Below are 24,529 nucleotides of genomic sequence, written 5' to 3'. Positions count from 1 at the left end.
TCTAATAGAAACAATCTTTTTTCTATGGCGGTCACCCTGACATGGAAGGGTTTGGTCACCCTGCCATAGCAGTCAGAGTCAGTTAACCCTACACTACACTACGGTCACTTAACACTTTCCCTACAGAAACTAGATTATTAAATCTAACTATAGTGGTATATAGTACCCTAAATACACTAGAAATCCCTTTCCTCACACTAATGATTGCTAAATGACACTTTGAAGCAGAAGTAACAGAACAGCTTCCACTCTCTTCCACGTCCCTGTATTACAATGCTAGGAATATGGCGGGGGCTATGTTATATACTGGGGGCGTATTCACTAATGATTGGCCTCTGGACCCCCTAGTCACTCCAATCACATTCCTAGCATCCTCCTGCCCCCTTAATTGGCTTTTACTGATGGTTCTGGTCCAATCACAGGCTTTTAAAGCCCAGTTCCTGTCCCATTGCATTTTGGGCGATTCTGGTTGCCGAATTCCGAACTTTTTCAGCAAAAAGTTCAAAATTCGGCCGAATTTGGAATAGTCAATGTTCGGGGCGAACCGATGGTCGACCCGAACTGTTCGATCATCCCTAGTGTTGATGATGATGAACCCATAGACTGGTGATGATGATAATGATCCCATAGACTGGTGATGATGATGATGATCCCATAGACTGGTGATGATGATGATGATCCCATAGACTGGTGATGATGATGATCCCATAGACTGGTGATGATGATCCCATAGACTGGTGATGATGATGATCCCATAGACTGGTGATGATGATTCCATAGACTGGTGATGATGATGATCCCCCCATAGACTGGTGATGATGATGATTCCATAGACTGGTGATGATGATGATCCCATAGACTGGTGATGATGATGATTCCATAGACTGGTGATGATGATGATTCCATAGACTGGTGATGATGATCCCATAGACTGGTGATGATGATCCCATAGACTGGTGATGATGATGATTCCATAGACTGGTGATGATGAGGATGATGATACCATAGACTGGTGATGATGATGATCCCAAATTATTATTATCATCATCATCATCTCCATTCTATGGGATCATCGTAATCATCATCACCAGTTGAAACGATTATTATTCAGTGGCTCATCTATCCAATTGTAATTCAGTAAGGATGGCCAAAGATGGGTCCTTTTTGTTTTTTTTGGCCGGCCAGCTGATCGAAAAAAGAAAGGAATAGATTCCTTCATCCACAAAAATACTTTATGGAATGAAATGATAAAGACCAGAATGAAAGTGGGAGGAGCTTTTTCCTTCAGAGTTCCCACTTTTTCTGCTGCTTCTGGATCATCACAAAGTGTTTTTTCACCAGCCGCATCTTCAAATTCACGTTCAGTTTCTTTACTGAATGATCTGAACTTTTTTATGATACTTTTATCTACATTTCATAATCTATTAGCGCTCATTTCATCTGCAGGTGAGAGGCAGCGCCCGCTGATTTCTGTTATTTATATTCATAAGAACATTCGTCCCAAAGAGAAAACTCCTGAAGAACATTTGATTTTTCCCCATTCTCACACCCGCTGGATCCCTCGTACAGAACGAATGTACATGGAGTATCGCTGGAAGAATAATTATGGAGATTATTTTATAAATAGACCCCAAAGTGTCTTTTCCATTCCCTTACCTTGCAATTCTTATTTCTCCACCATCGGCAGCACGGGAGTGGTGCGGAGTCCTCCTTTATGGGACTCTCGCTGGGTTCTGCTGGGACTGTCTCATCTCCGGAATCCATCAACTTCTTCTACAGAATAAAACACAGATTTATCTCTCGGTGATGATATGGAACGGCCAGGATCGGCTTTTCTTCTACAATAGGAATTAATACTTTTAAAGCAAAACTGCTTTTTATTACAGAGTGTGACCTCTGTGACTGTACTCACCGTCACTATGAGTGAAAGACAGATAATTCATGGTTTGGATTGCTTCAAGTGGGACATTTGTCAACCATATCTTCATATAGAAATATGAAGATTTAATACCACCTTACACAGTGTATTCCATGTGCTTGTCTGTGAGAGAGACACACAGACTGTCATTGGCAGACTTCCCTACTGTTTGTGTATTGGGAGGGAATGTGGATTGTGCCTGTCTCATTGTTAAATGTTGATGACCTCACATTGTTCTGTCTGCCTTAAGATAAGCTTATTATGGGATGTATATGTGTATGTGGATTGGCTGCTAAGGGGGAGGGGGGGATTTTCCCACATTGTATATCTTTGTGTAAACTGTATGGGAGTGTAAAACTCTGTTTTCATTGGATTGTGAATGTCAGGGCCTGTTTTCAACATGGTCCACCTGGGCGGTAACCTTGTGGGGGAAAACTGTATAAAAGTCTGTTTCTTGTTCAATAAAGTTGAGATATACTTCACCCTCAATCTACAGTTCTGTCTCTTATTGGGGGAATCGGCTACAAGGGATTTCTATGTCCTTCATACTCCCTTGGATAATCACTAAGCTCTTGTAAGAGAATTTCACCCACTGGAACCTGGAGCCTTGTCGTAGGTCCAGGGTGGGTAGGAGACCCCAACCAAGCTGCAGCGGTTCGTGGGGTCTGAAGTGGTTACGGTGTCTGGTGGAGTGCTTGGAGCCCTCGGGAAGCACTAGGAGCACCCGTCAACGCAGGTGCCCGGTCGGGGTGCCGGTTGATCCGTTTCAACCTCCATCCCCTCCCCCCTCCAGGAATACATATAGTAGATCATTATCTTATATCAAATGATGTCCCTGTCAGCTGCACGACACAATGACCACCTCACACACACAAAGGGGTCTTATGATAGAACAGGAGGGCTCATAGGGAGTACAGACCGGTATGCCAAGACCCCGCCTCCAGTTTGGCTCCTGTAGCTGCCTCCAGGGGGTGCAATGGACACATTGAGGGGAATCTACTAAGAGTTGAGCAGCCAAAATCTGGAATAACCAATCAACGTCTAGGTTACATTTTCAAAGCTTAACTGAAAAATCTGAAGCTAGAAGCTGATTAGTTACTATGCACAGCAGCAGGGCCAATGATAGGGGGGACCAACGGTCCTCTTGTAGTGGGCCCGAGCACACACGGGGTCCACACAAGGATGGGGATTAGTGATGAGCGACATTTACAGAAACCTTCTTTCAGCAGTTGAAAGCTGATCTCATCCCCTCTCCCTGCTGCAAGCTTTTATCTGCTAAGAAAGAGACAGTTGTCCCTCACTAATCCCCCTACCTGTGTGCCCCCCTCCCACTCCCAGCCCTGGCTCTAATGTTAGCTCTGCTCCAGAGTTTGTTATCTCTGTAACTTTGTTTCTCTCCCTGCAGTTCTTCTTATACTCCTTGTCGCAGCCTGCAGCTGATCAGCTGCATTGCCATGGGGTGAAGGATTTACTGTTACACCGGTTCCATAGCTGCCTGTTATCTTGTCACAGTGCAGTTTAGTGTCCTTTATGTAGCTGGGCTTCCCCCCTCCTCTCCCCCAGACTTATTCCTGACCTCTGCAACTTTGCTTCTTCTCCCCTTCACTGTCAGTTCCCTCTGCAAATCCATGTATCCAAGGCCAGTGCCAGGATTTTTGTGTACATACAGTATCTCACAAAAATAAGCACACCCCTCACATTTCTGTAAATATTTTGTTCTATCTTTTCATGTGACAACACTGAAGAAATGACACTTTGCTACAATGTAAAGTAGTGAGTGTTCAGCTTGTATAACAGTGTAAATTTGCTGTCCCCTCAAAATAACTCAACACACAGCCATTAATGTCTAAACCGCTGGCAACAAAAGTGAGCAGTGAAAATGAAAATGTCCAAATTGGGTCCAAATAGCCATTTTCCCTCCCCGGTGTCATGTGACTCGTTAGTGTTACAAGGTCACAGGTGTGAATGCGGAGCAGGTGTGTTAAATTTGGTGTTATCGCTCTCACTCTCTCATACTGGTCACTGGAAGTTCAACATGGAACCTCATGGCAAAGAACTCTCTGAGGATCTGAAAAAAAGAATTCTTGCTCTACATAAAGATGGCCTAGGCTATAAGAAGATTGCCAAGGCCCTGAAACTTGTTGGAGATACAACAACTTTAAGCTTAGTCTATTGCAGTTCACAAATAGGACACTAGATGTCGCTAATGCTTAGTGATATGCTATGCATTCTCTATGATGTGTTGTCATTTCCTGTACACTCTACTGTACTTGTTGGTTACTTCTTCCTGTCTGTGTTTTTTGTTTTCCTCACCATGAGAAGGTAATCTGTGGTTATGTTCCAATAAAGAAGCCAGTTCCTGTTTACTCCACAATGTCTGATCTGAATGGACTCCGCTGCACCCAGTGATCGCACTCTGCAACAGGTTATGGGCCCAGGATCCGAATAAAGTCTTATGACCAGGTGCAGCCCAGGCAGAACAAAGCCTTGAACAGGAGACAGTGTGACTGATGCGGAGATCGACATAAGGAAGGTTTCCAGTGACGTCTCCTATAGACAAGTAAGACTGTTTATATATAAAGGAGGGAAAAATGGCCGGAAACTCAGAACTTAAACTCTCAGTGGCCAAGCTGAACAATGACAATTATCAGCTATGGAAGTTTAAAGTGGAAATGCTATTATCTAGAGATGACTTGTGGGAGGTTACCACTACAGAGAGGCCACAGGACAATAATCAGGACTGGGACAAGAAAAACAGACAGGCACGGGCCACCATAAGCTTACTAGTGGAGGATGATCAGCTCATACATATACGCCATGAGGACACAGCGAAAGGCATGTGGGACATTCTAAAAGGACTGCATGAAAGATCCAGTTTAAACAGCAAGCTGTTTCTTCTGCGGAAACTTTACAAAATGAGACTTAGCAGAGAACAGGACATGCAGGCGCATATAAACGCAATGCTGGAAGTGATTGCGCAACTCAGATCAATCGGGGAGAATATAACAGACAGCCACGCAGCAGCCATGTTGTTATGCAGTTTGCCCGATACATATACTGCACTGATCAATGCACTGGAGACACGACCTGAAACAGATCTGACGCTAACATTTGTAAAAACCAGGCTCATAGATGAGTATCAGAGAAGAAAGGAATTAGTGCATGACTCCACAGAAACCGAGACCAGAACTGCTCTTAAAGCTACAGATGCAAGGTTACACAGGAAAGAGACCAGAGTGTGTTTCAGATGTCACAAACAGGGACACATAAAGAAAGACTGTACTATATGAAAAGCAGAGCAAATAAGACAGCGTCCCTCTTATGCTAAACAAAAGGTCAAAGCCACAATCAATGATCCATGGGAAGGAAACTGGAATGCCACATTTAAAGTGACAGGCAACCATAAATGTCAAGGCTGGTGCATCTATTCGGGGGCAACCAGTCACATGACGAGTGATAGAAGTTTTTTCACGGAACTTGATCTGAACAACAAATAAATTATTTATCTTGCAGATGGAAGCAAAATACATTCAGAAGGATATGGGCATGGAACCCTTGTATTCCCTGATGATGCGGGACACAATCTAGCCATACCAGTGAAAGATGTGCTTTATGTTCCTAATCTAGAAGGAGGACTCTTATCTGTGAAGCGTCTGACAGCCAGAGGACTCACTGTAACATTCCAAGGTGACAAGTGTTCAATCCTAAACGGCAACCAGACAGTAGCAAGTGCCAAGCTGGATGATCATTTATATCACCTCGACACAGTGAAGGAAAAGGTGAGGCTATGTAAACACAAGCACAATGACTGTATACATATATGGCACAGACGTCTAGGTCACAGACACCCAGAATGCATACAGGAACTACAGAGGAGGAATCTGACAAGGGATCTAACACCATCCCCTTGTTCAGTTACTGTTAAGTGTGAATGTTGCATTAAATCCAAAGCTACAAGAGCAACACTTCCCAAAGTCAGTCAGAAGAGAGCTTCAAGACCACTTGACTTAGTTCACAGTGATGTGTGTGGTCCCCTAAACCCACCTACACCTGGAGGCAAAAGGTACATAGTAACTTTCATAGATGACTATTCAAGATACACAGTCACCTACCTAATACAACACAAGAGTGAAGTTTTTGACAAATTACAAGACTATATAATAAAAACCAGTAACAAGTTTCAGAGGAAGCCTCTCATACTTCGGTGACAATGGAGGTGAATTCACAGGATGTAAAGGTACAAGAGTACTTAAAACAGAATGGAATAGAACATCAAAAGACAGTCCCATATACACCAGAACAAAATGGAGTAGCTGAAAGAAAGAACAGAACTCTGACTGAAATGATCAGATGTATGCTGACAGACTCTGGACTACCACAAAAATACTGGGGTGAAGCAGCTATGACAGCTACATATTTGCAGAACAGACTTCTTTCCAGAACAATAGAGAAAACTCCATATGAACTTTGGCACAATGAGAAGCCGAATGTAAAACACCTAAGAGTTTTTGGATGCAGAGCATTTATCTACATACCTGAAGAAAAACGCACCAAACTCCAAAACAGAGCATTTGAAGGTATCTTCGTTGGATACAGTGACAATGTCAAAGGTTACAGAATCCTTGATCCCAAAACAGACAAGGTTACTATTAGCAACAGCATAACTTTTGTTGAAGATTTCAGAGACAATGTAATGACAACAGTAGAAACAAGAATAGAAGAGAAAACTGACATTGACCAGCCTATCTCTGTAACTTCTGAACAAACAGTTGAAGTGAGTGCAGACTCTACCAGTACTGAAGAGCAGACACAAGAAGGCTCAGACACAAAACCGAGATGTTCAACAAGAGAAAACAAAGGTAAACCACCTGTACATCTCTCATACAAAGCAAGTACTGCCAGTATCAACGAACCTCCAACCTGGGAAGACACATCTCAGCTTTCAGAACAAGAAGCAAGTAAATGGATAAAGGCTGCTGATGAAGAGATAAAATCCATGCATGACACTAAAACATGGACACTTACAGAACTACCACCCGGAAGGAAAGCCATAGGCTGTAAATGGACTTTTAAAGTGAAATACAATGCAGATGGCACAATTGAGCGATACAAAGCAAGGCTAGTAGCCAAGGGCTATTCTAAAAAATATGGAGAGGACTATGAGGAGACATTCGCACCAGTTGTCAAGCACACTACAATACGGACTTTACTGACAATAGCCGTCACAAAGAAAATGCAAGTGAAACATTTTGATGTGGAAACCGCGTTTCTACATGGCGAGCTAACAGAAGAGATTTACATGGAACAGCCGCCAGGGTTCAAAGATGAACAAAGGCCAGACCTAGTATGCAAACTTCGCAGGAGTATATATGGTCTAAAGCAAGCAGCCAGAGCGTGGAATATAAAAATAAATGAAGTGCTTACACATCAAAACTTTCTGAGGAGTAAAGCAGACCCCTGCTTATACACAAAGAAATTGGGAGACAGATGGGTCTATATGCTTATTTATGTGGATGATATCCTGATTTGCTTTGAGCAAGAAGGGGATGAAGCAGAAATCCTAGAAAAATTAAATCAGAACTTCAACACCAAAGATCTTGGCAACATAAAGAAATACCTCGGCCATCCAGATGGAGAGAGAGGAGGATGGCAGCTTTCTTCTGAACCAAAGACACAAAATACAAGAAATAATTGAAACATTTGGAATGGAAGACGCCAAACCAGTAAAGTCTCCTATGGAAACCAACTACCTAAAGGAGATGAATTGCCAAGATAACCCATTACCTACTTATACTCAATACAGGAAGGAAATAGGGAAATTGCTATATCTTACCACTGCTACAAGGCCGGACATTGCAGCAACTGTTGGAATCCTATGCAGAAAGGTTTCAATGCCAAGTCAAAAGGACTGGAATGCTGTAAAGCGAATCATTCGCTATCTTAAAGGGACTTCACACTACAAGCTAAAGTTACTAGCAAGTGATGAAAGCACCTTAACAGGATATGTGGATGCTGACTGGGCAGGAGACACCAGCGACAGGAAATCTACCAGTGGCTACTTATTTTTTCTGTCAGGAGGTGCCATCAGTTGGACTAGTAAAAAGTAACTCTCTGTTTCATTGTCGTCTACTGAAGCAGAATATGTTGCTGCAGCGCAGGCAAGTCAAGAAGTTATATGGCTGAGACAGCTATTAACAGATTTGGGTCTACCACAGTTGGGACCAACAGAAATCTATGAGGACAATCAAGGATGCCTCGCACTTGCACGCATGGAAGGAGTTAATTCAAGAACCAAGCACATTGATGTGAAGTTCCACTTTCTTAGGGATCTTCAAGAGCAAGGTCTTCTTGAGTTACTTTATTGTCCAACCGAGGATATGACAGCAGATATCTTTACAAAGCCTCTGACCGCTGAAAGACACTCAAGGCTTACAAAGAAGATGGGTTTAATAGACTAAGCCTTAGCTGTTGAGAAGGGGTGTTGGAGATACAACAACTTTAAGCTTAGTCTATTGCAGTTCACAAATAGGACACTAGATGTCACTAATGCTTAGTGATATGCTATGCATTCTCTATGATGTGTTGTCATTTCCTGTACACTGTACTGTACTTGTTGCTTACTTCTTCCTGTCTGTGTTTTTTGTTTTCCTCACCATGAGAAGGTAATCTGTGGTTATGTTCCAATAAAGAAGCCAGTTCCTGTTTACTCCACAATGTCTGATCTGAATGGACTCCGCTGCACCCAGTGATCGCACTCTGCAACAAAACTGAGCTGCAGCACGGTGGCCAAGACCATACAGCAGTTTAACAGGACAGGTTCCACTCAGAACAGGCCTTGCCATGGTCGATCTAAGAAGTTGAGTGCGCATGCTCAGCGTCATATCCAGAGGTTGTCTTTGGGAAATAGATGTATGAGTGCTGCCAGCATTGCTGCAGCGGTTGAAGGGGTGGGGGGGTCAGCCTGTCAGTGCTCAGACCATACGCCGCACACTGCATCAAAATGATCTGCATGGCTTTTTACCAGAAGGAAGCCTCTTCTAAAGATGATGCACAAGAAAGCCTGCAAACAGTTTGCTGAAGACAAGCAGACTAAGGTCATGGATTACTGGAACCATCTCCTGTGGTCTGATAAGACCAAGATAAACTTATTTGGTTCTGATGGTGTCAAGTGTGTGTGGCGGCAACCAGGTGAGGAGTACAAAGACAAGTGTGTCTTCCTACAGTCAAGCATGGTGGTGGGAGTGTCATGGTCTGGGGCTGCATGAGTGCTGCCGGAACTGGGGAGCTACAGTTCATTGAGGGAACCATGAATGCCAACATGTACTGTGACATACTGAAGCAGAGCATGATCCTCTCCCTTCAGAGACTGGGCCTCAGGGCAGTATCCCAACATAACGACCCCAAACACCTCCAAGACGACCACTGCTATGCTAAAGAAGCTGAGGGTAAAGGTGATGGACTGGCCAAGCATGGCTCCAGACCTAAACCCTATTGAACATCTGTGGGGCATCCTCAAATGGAAGATTGAGGAGCGCAAGGTCTCTAACATCCATCAGCTCCGTGATGTCGTCATTAGGGATGGGCTTGATGTTCGAGTCAAACATAAGATCGACTCGAACATCAGCTGTTAGTGTGTTCGCTGAACACATGAACAAATGGGGTGCTCGGCGGGAAGTTCGCCCTCCGATGAGCGCCCCATAATGCACTGCGCCAGTGCAGTGAATAAATTACTGATGATTGGCCAAAGCATGCACGTGACCTGTATGCTCTATTGAGCACCTGTGGGGAATCCTCAGACATAAGTTGGAGGAGCGCAAGGTCTTTAACATCCACCAGCTCTGTGATGTCATCATGGAGGAGTGGAAGAGGACTCCAGTGGCAATCTGTGAAGCTCTGGGGAACTCCATGCCCAAGAGGGTTAAGGCAGTGCTGGAAAATAACGGGAGCCACGCAAAATATTGACATTTTGGGTCCCAGTTTGGACATTGTCACTTAGGGGTGTACTCACTTTTGTTGCCAGCGTTTTAGACATTAATGGCTGTGTGTTGAGTTATTTTGAGGGGAGAGCAAATTTACACTGTTATACAAGCTGTACACTCACTACTTTACATTGTAGCAAAGTCTCATTTCTTCAGTGTTGTCACATGAAAAGATAGACTAAAATATTTACAAACATGTGAGGGTGTACTTACTTTTGTGGGGTCCTGTATATCCCCTTTTTTAACTTTATGAGTGCAAAAAAACTGAGTTAAAAAAAGTCCTGGATTCTTTCCTAGGTGTACATAACATAACTGGGTACTAACATTTATAGGTATGGCACCCTCCTAGGTAGGTGCTAGGGAGAGAGTATAGTTTTGAGCTCTATCTGATTACCAGGGGGGCTGCAGGTAAATCTATATTCTTCTCTGCCTACCAGGGAGCAGGATCGGTTAGTAAGGTCTGCTCAGTGTGCTCTGAATGCAATTAGTTGTGTCTAGGGAGTGTTTCACGCTGGTCCAATAGGAAGGCTTATTGGACAATGAAAGTAAACCGGACGAATGGATGCATAGGCTTTGATACAGTCCCAGTGATTGGCTGAGGGCAGGTCGCCTCGGTGCATTCTGGGATACTGTATAAAAGCCAGGAGCACATGTGCTGCGAGGTCTTTGGCTGTAGAGCAGAGTCCCGGAGGGAGGGGGCGGCTGCCTCCTCCTCTGTAGCAGTGGCATGCGGTCGCAGGAGGTCGTCCTGAGGGCCGGAGGAATGGATGAGTGAAGCTGAACCCAGAGGTCCAGGAGAGCTGACTGAGGTGGAGACCCTGGAACCACAGTATTGTGAGTACAAGGACTGGTGTCAAGGGGCCTGACCTGAGGGGGGCCACCCCACATGTAGGATGGCAGCAAAAAGAAAGAAGGTACTAGTGAGAGTGCCCTGAAGATAATTGCCAGTTCACCAAGTCATCTTAGGAAAAGAGACTTAATCCAAAATCACTTATGGTGGCAGGGTGATTCAGGAGCCTGGCTGTACCTGAAGATAGGAGTCCTCAACCATTGTGCATAGTTAATACGGAGTATCGGACTATTCCCTTCTCCTATCCCTAATTTATAATAAACACAAAACAACCAAATACCCCTGAACTGATTATTAGAGCGAGCTGAGGAAGGAGAAAGTAAAGATTTGTTTCTTTCACTAGAGTGCATTTGTAACTCAGGGGGACCCGTAAAGTGTAAATCTGGCAGTCCCTATGGGGGCGGTGCTACGCAGGTAAAGTTGATCCAGGGAATATCCGATTGCCTCTCGGGGGATCAGGAAGAACACAGCTTTTTTTGTTAAATTGACAATGTTGCTTGATAGGGCTTTGTTTGTTAACACAGCTTGGATGTGGGCCTGTGGTTGTCTCTTTGCTGGATATGGGACTGTCTCTTGCTTAATATGGGACTGTCTCTTCTGTCTCTTGCTGGATAAGGAGACTATGTCTTACTTGATTGGGGATGTCTCTTTGCTGGATACTGGGGTTGGCTCTTGCTGGATATTGGGCTGGCTCTTGTTGGATATGAGGACTGTCTCTTGCTGGATATTGGAGCTGTCTCATCTCTTGCTGGATATGGTGGCCGTTTCTTGGGGCTGTATCTTCCTGGAAATGGGCTGTCTCTTGTTAGAAATGGGGGGTGTATCTTACTGAGTATGGGACTGTCTCTTCAAGGATATGGAGGTTGTCTCTTTGCTGGATATGGGGCTGGCTGTCTCTTGCTAAATATGGGGGGTGTCTCTTGCCGGATATGAGGGGGTGTCTCTTACTAGATATGGGACTGTCTCTTTCTGGATATGGGGGATATCCCTTGCTGGATATGAGACTGTCTCTTGCTGGATATGAGACTGTCTCTTGCTGGATATGGGGCTGTCTCTTGCTGGATATGGGGCTGTCTCTTGCTGGATATGGGGCTGTCTCTTGCTGGATATTGGGGTTGTCTCTTGCTGGATATTGGGGTTGTCTCTTGCTGGATATTGGGGTTGTCTCTTGCTGGATATTGGGGTTGTCTCTTGCTGGATATTGGGGTTGTCTCTTGCTGGATATTGGGGCTGGCTCTTGCTGGATAACAGGGCTGGCTCTTGCTGGATAACAGGGCTGGCTCTTGCTGGATATGGGACTGTCTCTTTCTGGATATGGAGGATGTCTCTTGCTAGATAGGGGATTGTCTCTTTGCTGGATATGGGATTGTCTCTTGTTGAATATGGATTGTCTCTTAATGGATAAGGGACTGTCTCTTGCTGGACTTGGGGATGTCTCTTGCTGGACATGGGGATGTCTCTTGATGGATATTGGGTCTGTCTCTTGCTGGATATGGGTCTTTCTCTTGCTGGATATTGGGGCTGGCTCTTGCCGGATATGGACTGTCTCCTATTGGATATCAGACTGTCTCTTGCTGGATATGGAGGATGTCTCTTGCTGGATATGGTCTGCCTCTTAATAGATATGGGGCTGTCTCTTGCTGGATATGGGGATGTCTCTTGCTGGATATGGGGATGTCTCATGCTGGATATGGGGCTGTCTCATGCTGGATATGGGGCTGTCTCATGCTGGATATGGGGCTGTCTCATGCTTGCATTGGGGCTCTCTCTTGCAGGATATTGGGGTTGTCTCTTGCTGGATATGGACTGTCTCTTAATGGATATGGGACTGTCTCTTAATGGATATGGGACTGTCTCTTGCTTGCATTGGGGCTCTCTCTTGCTGGATATTGGGGCTGGCTCTTTCTGGATATGAGGCTGGCTCTTTCTGGATATGAGGCTGGCTCTTTCTGGATATTGGGGCTGGCTCTTTCTGGATATTGGGGCTGGCTCTTGCGGGATAAGGAGACTGTCTCTAGCTTGATTGGGGATGTCTCTTTGCTGGATACTGAGGTTGGCTCTTGCTGGATATTGGGGCTGGCTCTTGTTGGATATGGGGACTGTCTCTTGCTGGATATGGTGGCTGTCTCTTGGATATTGGGGCTGTCTCTTGCTAGAAATAGGGCTGTCTCTTGTTGGAAATGGGGGGTGTATCTTACTGCATATGGGACTGTCTCTTCAAGGATATGTGGGCTGTCTCTCTGCTGGATATTGAACTGTCTCTTGCTGGATATGGGACTGTCTCTTGCTGGATATGGGGCTGTCTCTTGCTGGATATAGAGGTGTCTCTTGCTGGATATAAGGGGGTGTCTCTTACTAGATATGAGACTGTCTCTTTGCTGGATATGGGGGTTGTCTCTTTGCTGGATATGGGGCTGTCTCTTTGCTGGATATGGGGCTGTCTCTTTGCTGGATATGGGGATGTCTCTTGCTCGATATTGGGGCTGGCTCTTGCTCGATATGGGGCTGTCTCTTGCTCGATATGGGGCTGTCTCTTGCTCGATATGGGGCTGTCTCTTGCTCGATATTGGGGATAGCTCTTGGTGGATATTGGGACTGTCTCTTCAAGGATATGGGGGTTGCCTCTTTGCTGGATATGGGACTGTCTCTTGCTGGATATGGGGCTGTCTCTTTGCTGGATATGGGGATGTCTCTTGCTCGATATTGGGGCTGGCTCTTGCTGGATATGGGGCTGTCTCTTGCTCGATATGGGGCTGTCTCTTGCTCGATATGGGGCTGTCTCTTGCTCGATATTGGGGATAGCTCTTGGTGGATATTGGGACTGTCTCTTCAAGGATATGGGGGTTGCCTCTTTGCTGGATATGGGACTGTCTCTTGCTGGATATGGGACTGTCTCTTTGCTGGATATGGGGGTGTCTCTTTCTGGATATGGGGGATGTCTCTTTGTTGGATATGGGGGATGTCTCTTTGTTGGGTATGGGGCATGTCTCTTTCTGGATATGGGGGTTGTCTCTTTGTTGGATATTGGGGGTGTCTCTTTGCTGGATATGGGGGATGTCTCTTTGTTGGATATTGGGGGTGTCTCTTTGCTGGATATGGGGGATGTCTCTTTGTTGGATATGGGGGATGTCTCTTTGTTGGATATTGGGGGTGTCTCTTTGGATATGGGGGTGTCTCTTTGTTGGGTATGGGGGATGTCTCTTTGTTGGGTATGGGGGGTGTCTCTTTGTTGGATATTGGGGGTGTCTCTTTGTTGGATATTGGGGGTGCCTCTTTCTGGATATGGGGGTTGTCTCTTTGTTGGATATGGGGGGGGGTGTCTCTTTGTTGGATATGGGGGATGTCTCTTTGTTGGATATGGGGGGGGTGTCTCTTTGTTGGATATGGGGGTTGTCTCTTTGTTGGATATGGGGGGGGATGTCTCTTTGTTGGGTATGGGGGATGTCTCTTTGTTGGATATGGGGGGGGTGTCTCTTTGTTGGATATGGGGGATGTCTCTTTGTTGGATATGGGGGATGTCTCTTTGGATATGGGGGATGTCTGGAAGTGACCCTGAGAGCTGAATATTTCTATTTATTTATGGTTTTGTATATTTTACTGCATTGCTTTTTAGTTAAAAATTCCATACAAATGATGTGTATATATATATATATCCCCCCCCCCCCCCCAATTATTATTGGTTCCCTGTTCACTAAAGGGGGCAGTGCTAGGAGGCATGTAGGGGTGGAGACAAGGGATGGTCCTGGGGCAATTCTAGGGGGCAGAGACAGGTGTGACATAGGGGAGGGGGGGGGGGGGACACCTTTTCTCTGAGTAGGAAAGTCCGGTTTATAAGTAAAGTTAATCCAGGGATCCAGGGAATATCTGATTGGGGGATCAGGAAGGAATTTCTCCCCTGCTGGAGTAAATTGGATGATACTTTATTGGGGGTTTTTTGCCTTCCTCTGGACCAACTGTAGGTATAGGATTGTGTACTGTATAAGACCCCGTTCACACTGGGGCGACCCGACTTTGCCGGGCGACCTGTGAAGTCGCGGTGCACAGCTCGCACCGCGACCTCGGAGCGGCCGCCACGGACTTCATATCATTGGAGTCAATGCAGGTCGCTCCGGGTCGCCCCAAAGAAGCTCCGTACCCTTTTTCTAAGTCGGAGCGACTTGTGTCGCTCCTATTAGAACGGGTCCTGTGCTAATCTATGGCAGGCGACCCACGGCGACTTGTCAGGCGACCAGGTCGCACCAGTGTGAGCCGGGTCTAAGGGATTGTATATTTTTTTCCCTTTCTATTGATTAAACTGGATGGATTTGTGTCTTTTTTTTTGTAGCCAGACTAACTATGTAACTATAACAGATACGTATTGATACATTGTCCCCATTATAGATCTGCAGAGCATTGCCTAGTAATAACTATGAATTGATATAGGGACATTTCTAGCTGTGTCTATAGAAGGTCTTATGATGTGGACAGAATGTTCCTGGATGTGTGGAGCCCCCCACACCATACAATCCCCCCCCCCCCCCATGGTACTCACCTTTCCTCCTCCATCCACCAACAGCATACAGACAATGAGAGCCCCCAAGATCAGCAGAGTCCTCATAACTGCGCTGCACCCCGATCCTCACTACAGTGATGTACAATGAGTGACCCCCACCTTCTGTATACTGCACAGTGCTGATAGCAGTTCTTATATACCTCCTATCCCCTCCCCCTCCCCTCTTGCTGGGACTTGTCAGCTTCGGGATCCAAACCTACAGATGAGTCAAAACCCTTCCCTATTCCACTGTCACACCTCTTCTGTGTTTTACTGACGATATATGATTATTATCTATAAATGTATTGTATCCCCTCCTAGGTCGGTGCTAGAAGTTAGATCAATTAGATTTACTGTGATTTGGAAAAGTATTAAATTTCCCACATTTTCTCATGTTACAACCAGAAACGTAAATGTATTTTATTGGGATTTTATGTGATAGACCGACACAAAGTGGCCATAATTGTGAAGTGGAAGGAAAATGATAAATGATACAAATAAATCTGTGAAAAGTGTGGCTGCATTTGTATTCACCCCCCGGAGCCAATACTTTGTAGAAGCGCCTTTCCCTGCAATTACAGCTGCAAGTCTTTTTGGGGATGTCTCTACCAGCTTTGCACATCTAGAGAGGACATTTCTCCCCATTCTTCTCTGCAGAATATCTCATCTCTGTCAGATTGGATGGAGAGCGTCTGTGAACAGCAATTTTCAAGTCTTACCACAGATTCTCAATGTGATTTAGGTCTGGACTGTGACTGGGTCATTCTAACACATGAAACCATTCCATTGTAGCTCTGGCTGGATGTTTCGGGTCGTTGTCCTGCTGGAAGGTGAACCTCCGCCCCAGTCTCAAGTCCTTTGCAGACTCTAACAGGTTTTCTTCTAAGATTGTCCTGTATTTGGCTCCATCCATCTTCCCATCAACTCTGACCAGCTTCCCTGTCCCTGCTGAAGAAAACCATCCCCACACCATGATGCTGCCACCACCATGTTTCACAGTGGGGATGGTGTGTTCAGGGTGATGTGCAGTGTTAGTTTTTTGCCACACATAGCGTTTTGCTTTTAGGCCAAAAAGTTGAATTTTCAATCTGAGCAGAGCTCCTTCTTCCACATGTTTGCTGTGTCCCCCACATGGCTTCTCCTAAACTGCAAACAGGACTTCTTATGGCTTTCTTCCACCAATGGCTTTCTTCTTCTCACTCTTCCATAAAGGGCAGATTTGTGGAGCGCACGACTAATAGTTGTCCTGTGGACAGATTCTCCCACCTGAGCTGTGGATCTCTGCAGCTCCTCCAGAGTTCCCATGGGCCTCTTGGCTGCTTCTCTGATGAATGCTCTCCTTGCCCGGCCGGTCAGTTTATTTGGACGGCCATGTCTTGGTAGGGTCCCAGCTGGTCAGTTTAGGTGGACGACCATGTCTTGGTAGGGGCCAGGCCGGTCAGTTTAGGTGGACAGCCATGTCTTGGTAGGGTCCCGGCTGGTCAGTTTAGGTGGACAGCCATGTCTTGGTAGGGTCCCAGCTGGTCAGTTTAGGTGGACGGCCATGTCTTGGTAGGGTTGCAGTTGTGCCATACTCTTTCCATTCTCTCATGATAGATTGATCAGCGCTCCGTGAGATGGTCAAAGCTTGGGAGATTTTTTTATAACCTAACCCTGCTTTTTCACTTCTCCACAACTTTATCCCTGACCTGTCTGGGGTGTTCCTTGGCCTTCATGATGCTGTTTGTTGACTACGATTCTCTAATAAATCTCTGATAGCTTCACAAAACAGCTGTATTTATACTGAGATTACATTACACACAGGTTGAGGTTGACTCCTTTTAATAATTAGGTGACTTCTGAAGGCAATTGGTTCCTCTAGATTTTAGTTAGGGGTATCAGAGTAAAGGGGGGGGGGGAATACAAATGCAGCCACACTTTTCAGGTATTTATTTGCAAATAAATTTGAAAAACATTTATCATTTTCCTTTCGGATTCGCTACACAAAAGTTTCTCCTGGAGCTACAACTCACCTCTTATGCCTCTTCTGGTCCATGCCTTTTTTCTTCCTGGCTCTATAGATCAAGGATTTAAACTATGGAAACCAGACTCCTCACTGCAAATCTCAGTATTTGCGGATGATACTAAACTAAGCATGCCAATATCTTCTATGCAGGATATGGAAACCTTACAAGCGGACCTGAACAAAATAACGGGGTGGGCAACTACATGGCAGATGAGGTTTAATGTTGATAAATGTAAAGTAATGCACTTGGGTGCCAGAAACCAGAAAGCAAGCTACTCACTAGGGGGGGAACCTCTGGGAGAGTCTAGGATGGAAAAGGACCTGGGGGTACTGGTAGACAACAGGCTTGGCAGTGGCATGCAATGCCAAGCCGCCGCAAGCAAAGCCAACAGAATACTGGGATGTATAAAAAAGGGGATTCACTCCAGAAATAAAGAGATTATTCTCCCACTCTACAAGACTCTGGTCCGGCCACATCTGGAGTATGCTGTCCAGTTCTGGGCACCGGTCCTCAGGAAGGATGTGCTGGAATTGGAGAGAGTCCAGAGAAGGGCAACAAAAATAATTAGGGGAATGGAGGACATCAGCTATGAGGAAAGACTACAAGCACTGAACTTATTCTCTCTGGAGAAGAGACGATTGAGGGGGGATATGATATCAATGTACAAATACTGTACTGGCGACCCTAGCATAAGGAACAAACTATTCAGAGAAAGGAAATACAATAAGACACGTGGCCACTCACTAAAACTAGAGGAAAGGCGGTTTAACCTTAAAATACGTAGGGGGTTCTTCACTGTCAGAGCAGTAAGGAAGTGGAATTCTCTTCCACAAGCAGTCGTATCAGCAGGGAGCATCGATAGTTTCAAAAAACTATTAGATGGGCACCTTAAAGACCACAACATAGAGGGGTATACAATGCACAACATACAGGGGGTATACAATGTACAACATACAGGGGTATACAATGTACAGCATACAGGGGTATACAATGTACAACATACAGGGGGTATACAATGTACAACATACAGGGGTATACAATGTACAGCATACAGGGGGTATACAATGTACAACATACAGGGGGTATACAATGTACAACATACAGGGTTATACAATGTACAACATACAGGGGGTATACAATGTACAACATACAGGGGTATACAATGTACAGCATACAGGGGGTATACAATGTACAACATACAGGGGTATACAATGTACAACATACAGGGGGTATACAATGTACAACATACAGGGGGTATACAATGTACAACATACAGGGGGTATACAATGTACAACATACAGGAGTATACAATGTACAACATACAGGGGTATACAATGTACAACATACAGGGGGTATACAATGTACAACATACAGGAGTATACAATGTACAACATACAGGGGGTATACAATGTACAACATACAGGGGTATACAATGTACAACATACAGGGGGTATACAATGTACAACATACAGGAGTATACAATGTACAACATACAGGGGTATACAATGTACAACATACAGGAGTATACAATGTACAACATACAGGGGTATACAATGTACGGTTAACAGCAAACATGCGCACATCATAGGTTGAACTGGATGGACTGATGTCTTTTTTCAACTTCACAAACTATGTAACTAAACCTCTTGGGCCATTCTGGAGCCACCAGGATTACTGGTTTCCTCTACTTGGATTCTGCGTAAAATACGCGGCAGCAGCTGCACCGGAGGAAAGGCATAAATCAGGGAAAATTCCTCCCACAGAGTCACCAAGGCATCCGCTCCAACTGCGAGGGGATCCCTGGTCCTGGACACAAATCTCTTCAACTTGTTGTTGAACCTGGATGCCAACAGATCTACATCTGGTATCCCCCAGCGTTGGCAGATAAATGCATTATAGATTGGGGTGTAAGTACCATTCCCCCAGAAACATCTGTTGACGTCTCGGAAAGTCTGCCTGTCAGTTTTTTATTCCTGGAATGAAAACCGCTGATAGGCATGGTGAATTCTGTTGTTATACCTGGAGCTATCCAATTTTTCTGTATAACATTTTGCATACCCCTCTTGGAAAGATGAGCCTCAGAATGTAGTGTAGACACTAACATAGGGAAAGGGACGTGAGGAAGACATCATTTCCCTACCTCATCTTTCCACAAATTGTCGTGTAAAGTGGCACCAGGTCGGGTCCAGGCATTCTTCTCTTGGGAGGATGCCTGGGCCCGCAATTTTGTCAAGACATCTAGAGAAATAGGTGTCTGTTGGAAGCACAGTGCATGCAAAGAAATGTTTGTGACATCTAACAGAGAAGCTGGTTTTGCTGCTTTATCAGCATAAACATTTTCTTTGGCTTTCTCTGAGGTATCTTTGGTATGTGCTTGAATTTTTATAATGCCCGCATGTTTTGGTAGCAAAAGGGATGCCAATAAGCCCTGAACACGCTGTGAATGTTTTATGGGCTTACCTGCTGAGGTAAGGAAATTTCTTGATTTACAAATTGGACCATAATCATGTGCAACCCCAAAATGCATGCCTTGAGTCTGTATAGATGTGGGCTGTTTGGTCAGCAGCCTATTCACAGGCTTTTGTGGGGGCACAGAGCTCAGCCTCCTGAGTCGGCATGAAGCTGCCTGAAAAATAACCTCAGACAAAGATACTACTGCATATCCCGTGTGTGGCTTTTCCATCCTCAGTGTCAAACCTTGAACCATCAATAAACAGGATAACATCAGGGTTTTACATAGGCACATCAGTGACACGTGAAAGACCAGCAGTTTCTGATGTAACCAGTTCCGTGGAATTAAGGTCTGATTCAGATGTAGTGTGTTGAGGAAGTAGGGTGGCTTGGTTTAAGACACCACACCTTTGAATTGTGAGCAGGGGTGTAACTACAGGGGTTGCAGGGGTTGCAATTGCAACCGGGCCCCATGCTCCAGGGGGCCTGTGCAGCTCCCCTGTACACCTGGATAGGAGGGGGGGCAGCATGTAGAGAAATCACTGTCCGCCTTTTTCCTGTAGCTGCAGGAGGAAAATGGAGGAGATTGGTTCCTCTGCATGCTGCCCCTGCCATTTCTCCTATCCAGTTCACTTGTGTTCTGCTGTCTCTGGGCCCCTGTGTGCTCCCCTGGTCCCACCCCCCCCTCTGTGCTCCCTCTCCCCCCCCCCCACTGTGCTGCCCCCCCCCCCCCCCACTGTGCTCCCTCCCCTCTCCTGCCAGCTGCTGCAGGGGATGTGTCACAATAGAGAACCAGGAAAGGGGTCGGTAAATATGTAATTTACCAGCTCCTTCCTTTTCTGAATGGACAGAGTCATAGCCAGTCACATTGTAAAAAAATTTAATAAAATTATAAAAAAATAATACAGATGTAGCACCCTACAAAGTATGTGCTAAGTAAAGTATAGTGGGCCGTGGCAGCCTAACAGCAGGGCCATGATTTTCAGCTGGGCTGTCATGTTTCCCAGGTGTAGCTTTTGAGACTGGGGAGTCTCCTCACTGTGCTCCATGAGAGGGTTCTCATTGGGCAGTGGAGGAAGCCCAGCAAATGACACACTCAGGCCTGCATCTATCCCAGAAATGCAGATTCTGCTGCACAGCATTCTGGGAGTGGGTATAAGTTTGAGGGGAGCGCATGACGCAGCGTCTTTGGCGGGAAGCAGAGTCCCGGGAGGGAGAGTATGGCTGTCTCTCCTCCTGTCAGAGGAATTGGGTGTCCCAGGCGGCTTGCCTGAGGGGACAGAGGGCTGAGCTGAGCTGCAGAGGGGATCCGGTGCAGAGGACCAGCGGAGAGAGAGGGGTCCAGTTTCAGAAAAGCATTCCCAGTTCGTGAGTACTGCAAACTGCCCCTGTGGGTCTGCCTAGTGAGAGGGGACTGCTCCGGTGAAGGTTGTGGGGATCCAGGAGCTAGCTAGCCGTTGCAGGAGCAAGAGTAAAGGGGGTGCCAGTGTTGACCCTGAAGAGAAGCAGAGAGGGGGCCAGTGTGTGGACCCTGAAGTGTAGAGGGGGTACCTAGTGAGAGGACCCTGAAGTGTAGAGGGGGTACCTAGTGAGAGGACCCTGAAGTGTAGAGGGGGTGCCTAGTGAGAGGACCATGAAGTGTAGAGGGGGTGCCTAGTGAGAGGACCCTGAAGTGTAGAGGGGGTGCCTAGTGAGAGGACCATGAAGTGTAGAGGGGGTGCCTAGTGAGAGGACCATGAAGTGTAGAGGGGGTGCCTAGTGAGAGGACCATGAAGTGTAGAGGGGGTGCCTAGTGAGAGGACCCTGAAGTACAGAGGGGGCGCCAGCGGTTGGGCCCTGAAGTGTTAAAGTGTACAGTGTACAGTGTTGAGAGTTGCACAAGCAGTATACAGAGGCTACCTCAGTCAGCAAGGACTGGAGGGAGCAGTGTTTGGGACTTTTGAGCTAACCAGAGTGTCAGAAGTCAAGTTCAAGTACAGTTCAGCAAGTCAGTGTTTTTCAAGCGCCAGCAAGCGTTGGTCGGCATCCATCCGGCGTCAAGACATCGCTGAAAGGCATTTTTCTTCAAGTGTCCCATTTGTGCCTAGTTGAGCCAGAGGAGTATCCCACTCATTCCCTTCTCCCATCCAGAGGAGTATCCCACTCATTCCCTTCTCCCATCCAGAGGAGTATCCCACTCATTCCCTTCCCCCCATCCAGAGGAGTATCCCACTCATTCCCTTCTCCCATCCAGAGGACTATCCCACTCATTCCCTTCTCCCATCCAGAGGAGTATCCCACTCATTCCCTTCCCCCATCCAGAGGAGTATCCCACTCATTCCCTTCTCCCATCCAGAGGAGTATCCCACTCATTCCCTTCCCCCATCCAGAGGAGTATCCCACTTATTCCCTTCTCCCATCCAGAGGAGTATCCCACTCATTCCCTTCTCCCATCCAGAGGAGTATCCCACTCATTCCCTTCTCCCATCCAGAGGAGTATCCCACTCATTCCCTTCCCCCATCCAGAGGAGTATCCCACTCATTCCCTTCTCCCATCCAGAGGAGTATCCCACTCATTCCCTTCCCCCATCCAGAGGAGTATCCCACTCATTCCCTTCTCCCATCCAGAGGAGTGTCCCACTCATTCCCTTCTCCCATCCAGAGAAGTATCCCACTCATTCCCTTCCCCCATTCAGAGGAGTATCCCACTCATTCCCTTCCCCCATCCAGAGGAGTATCCCACTTATTCCCTTCTCCCATCCAGAGGAGTATCCCACTCATTCCCTTCCCCCATCCAGAGGAGTATCCCACTCATTCCATTCTTCCATCCAGAGGAGTATCCCACTCATTCCCTTCCCCCATCCAGAGGAGTATCCCACTCATTCTATTCTTCCATCCAGAGGAGTATCCCACTCATTCCATTCTTCCATCCAGAGGAGTATCCCACTCATTCCCTTCTCCCATCCAGAGGAGTATCCCACTCATTCCCTTTCCCCATCCAGAGGAGTATCCCGCTCATTCCCTTCTCCCATCCAGAGGAGTATCCCACTCATTCCCTTCTCCCATCCAGAGGAGTATCCCACTCATTCCCTTCTCCCATCCAGAGGAGTATCCCACTCATTCCCTTCTCCCATCCAGAGGAGTATCCCACTCATTCCCTTCCCCCATCCAGAGGAGTATCCCACTCATTCCCTTCCCCCATCCAGAGGAGTATCCCACTCATTCCCTTCCCCCATCCAGAGGAGTATCCCACTTATTCCCTTCTCCCATCCAGAGGAGTATCCCACTCATTCTCTTCCCCCATCCAGATGAGTATCCCACTCATTCCCTTCTCCCATCCAGAGGAGTATCCCACTCATTCCCTTCCCCCATCCAGAGGAGTATCCCACTCATTCCCTTCCCCCATCCAGAGGAGTATCCCACTCATTCCCTTCTCCCATCCAGAGGAGTGTCCCACTCATTCCCTTCTCCCATCCAGAGAAGTATCCCACTCATTCCCTTCCCCCATTCAGAGGAGTATCCCACTCATTCCCTTCCCCCATCCAGAGGAGTATCCCACTTATTCCCTTCTCCCATCCAGAGGAGTATCCCACTCATTCCCTTCCCCCATCCAGAGGAGTATCCCACTCATTCCATTCTTCCATCCAGAGGAGTATCCCTCTCATTCCCTTCCCCCATCCAGAGGAGTATCCCACTCATTCTATTCTTCCATCCAGAGGAGTATCCCACTCATTCTATTCTTCCATCCAGAGGAGTATCCCACTCATTCCATTCTTCCATCCAGAGGAGTATCCCACTCATTCCCTTCTCCCATCCAGAGGAGTGTCCCACTCATTCCCTTTCCCCATCCAGAGGAGTATCCCACTCATTCCCTTCTCCCATCCAGAGGAGTATCCCACTCATTCCCTTCTCCCATCCAGAGGAGTATCCCACTCATTCCCTTCTCCCATCCAGAGGAGTATCCCACTCATTCCCTTCTCCCATCCAGAGGAGTATCCCACTCATTCCCTTCCCCCATCCAGAGGAGTATCCCACTCATTCCCTTCCCACATCCAGAGGAGTATCCCACTCATTCCCTTCCCCCATCCAGAGGAGTATCCCACTTATTCCCTTCTCCCATCCAGAGGTGTATCCCACTCATTCTCTTCCCCCATCCAGATGAGTATCCCACTCATTCCCTTCTCCCATCCAGAGGAGTATCCCACTCATTCCCTTCCCCCATCCAGAGGAGTATCCCACTCATTCCCTTCCCCCATCCAGAGGAGTATCCCACTCATTCCCTTCTCCCATCCAGAGGAGTGTCCCACTCATTCCCTTCTCCCATCCAGAGAAGTATCCCACTCATTCCCTTCCCCCATTCAGAGGAGTATCCCACTCATTCCCTTCCCCCATCCAGAGGAGTATCCCACTTATTCCCTTCTCCCATCCAGAGGAGTATCCCACTCATTCCCTTCCCCCATCCAGAGGAGTATCCCACTCATTCCATTCTTCCATCCAGAGGAGTATCCCACTCATTCCCTTCCCCCATCCAGAGGAGTATCCCACTCATTCTATTCTTCCATCCAGAGGAGTATCCCACTCATTCTATTCTTCCATCCAGAGGAGTATCCCACTCATTCCATTCTTCCATCCAGAGGAGTATCCCACTCATTCCCTTCTCCCATCCAGAGGAGTGTCCCACTCATTCCCTTTCCCCATCCAGAGGAGTATCCCACTCATTCCCTTCTCCCATCCAGAGGAGTATCCCACTCATTCCCTTCTCCCATCCAGAGGAGTATCCCACTCATTCCCTTCTCCCATCCAGAGGAGTATCCC

At 46.6% G+C, this 24,529-nt stretch overlaps 2 long non-coding RNA genes across 2 annotated transcripts in view; both read right to left on the bottom strand.

The window, feature by feature from the left end:
* LOC309556220 overlaps window positions 1-24,529 on the bottom strand; it is a 577,427-nt gene that overhangs the window by 103,770 nt on the left and 449,128 nt on the right. The window lies entirely within an intron of this gene.
* The window catches only part of LOC309556219, a 126,272-nt gene that overhangs the window by 1,386 nt on the left and 100,357 nt on the right, over window positions 1-24,529 (bottom strand). Inside the window, exon 2 of the long non-coding RNA XR_014225305.1 lies at window positions 1,657-1,773. This is a non-coding gene — a long non-coding RNA (uncharacterized lncRNA). The remainder of the gene's footprint in view (window positions 1-1,656; window positions 1,774-24,529) is intronic.

Source organism: Pelophylax lessonae (genome assembly GCF_965119305.1).
Source record: "Pelophylax lessonae genome assembly, chromosome: 5".
Lineage (NCBI taxonomy): Eukaryota > Metazoa > Chordata > Amphibia > Anura > Ranidae > Pelophylax > Pelophylax lessonae.
Note: the sequence above shows the minus strand (reverse complement) of the source record. Positions and strands in the feature narration are given on the sequence as shown.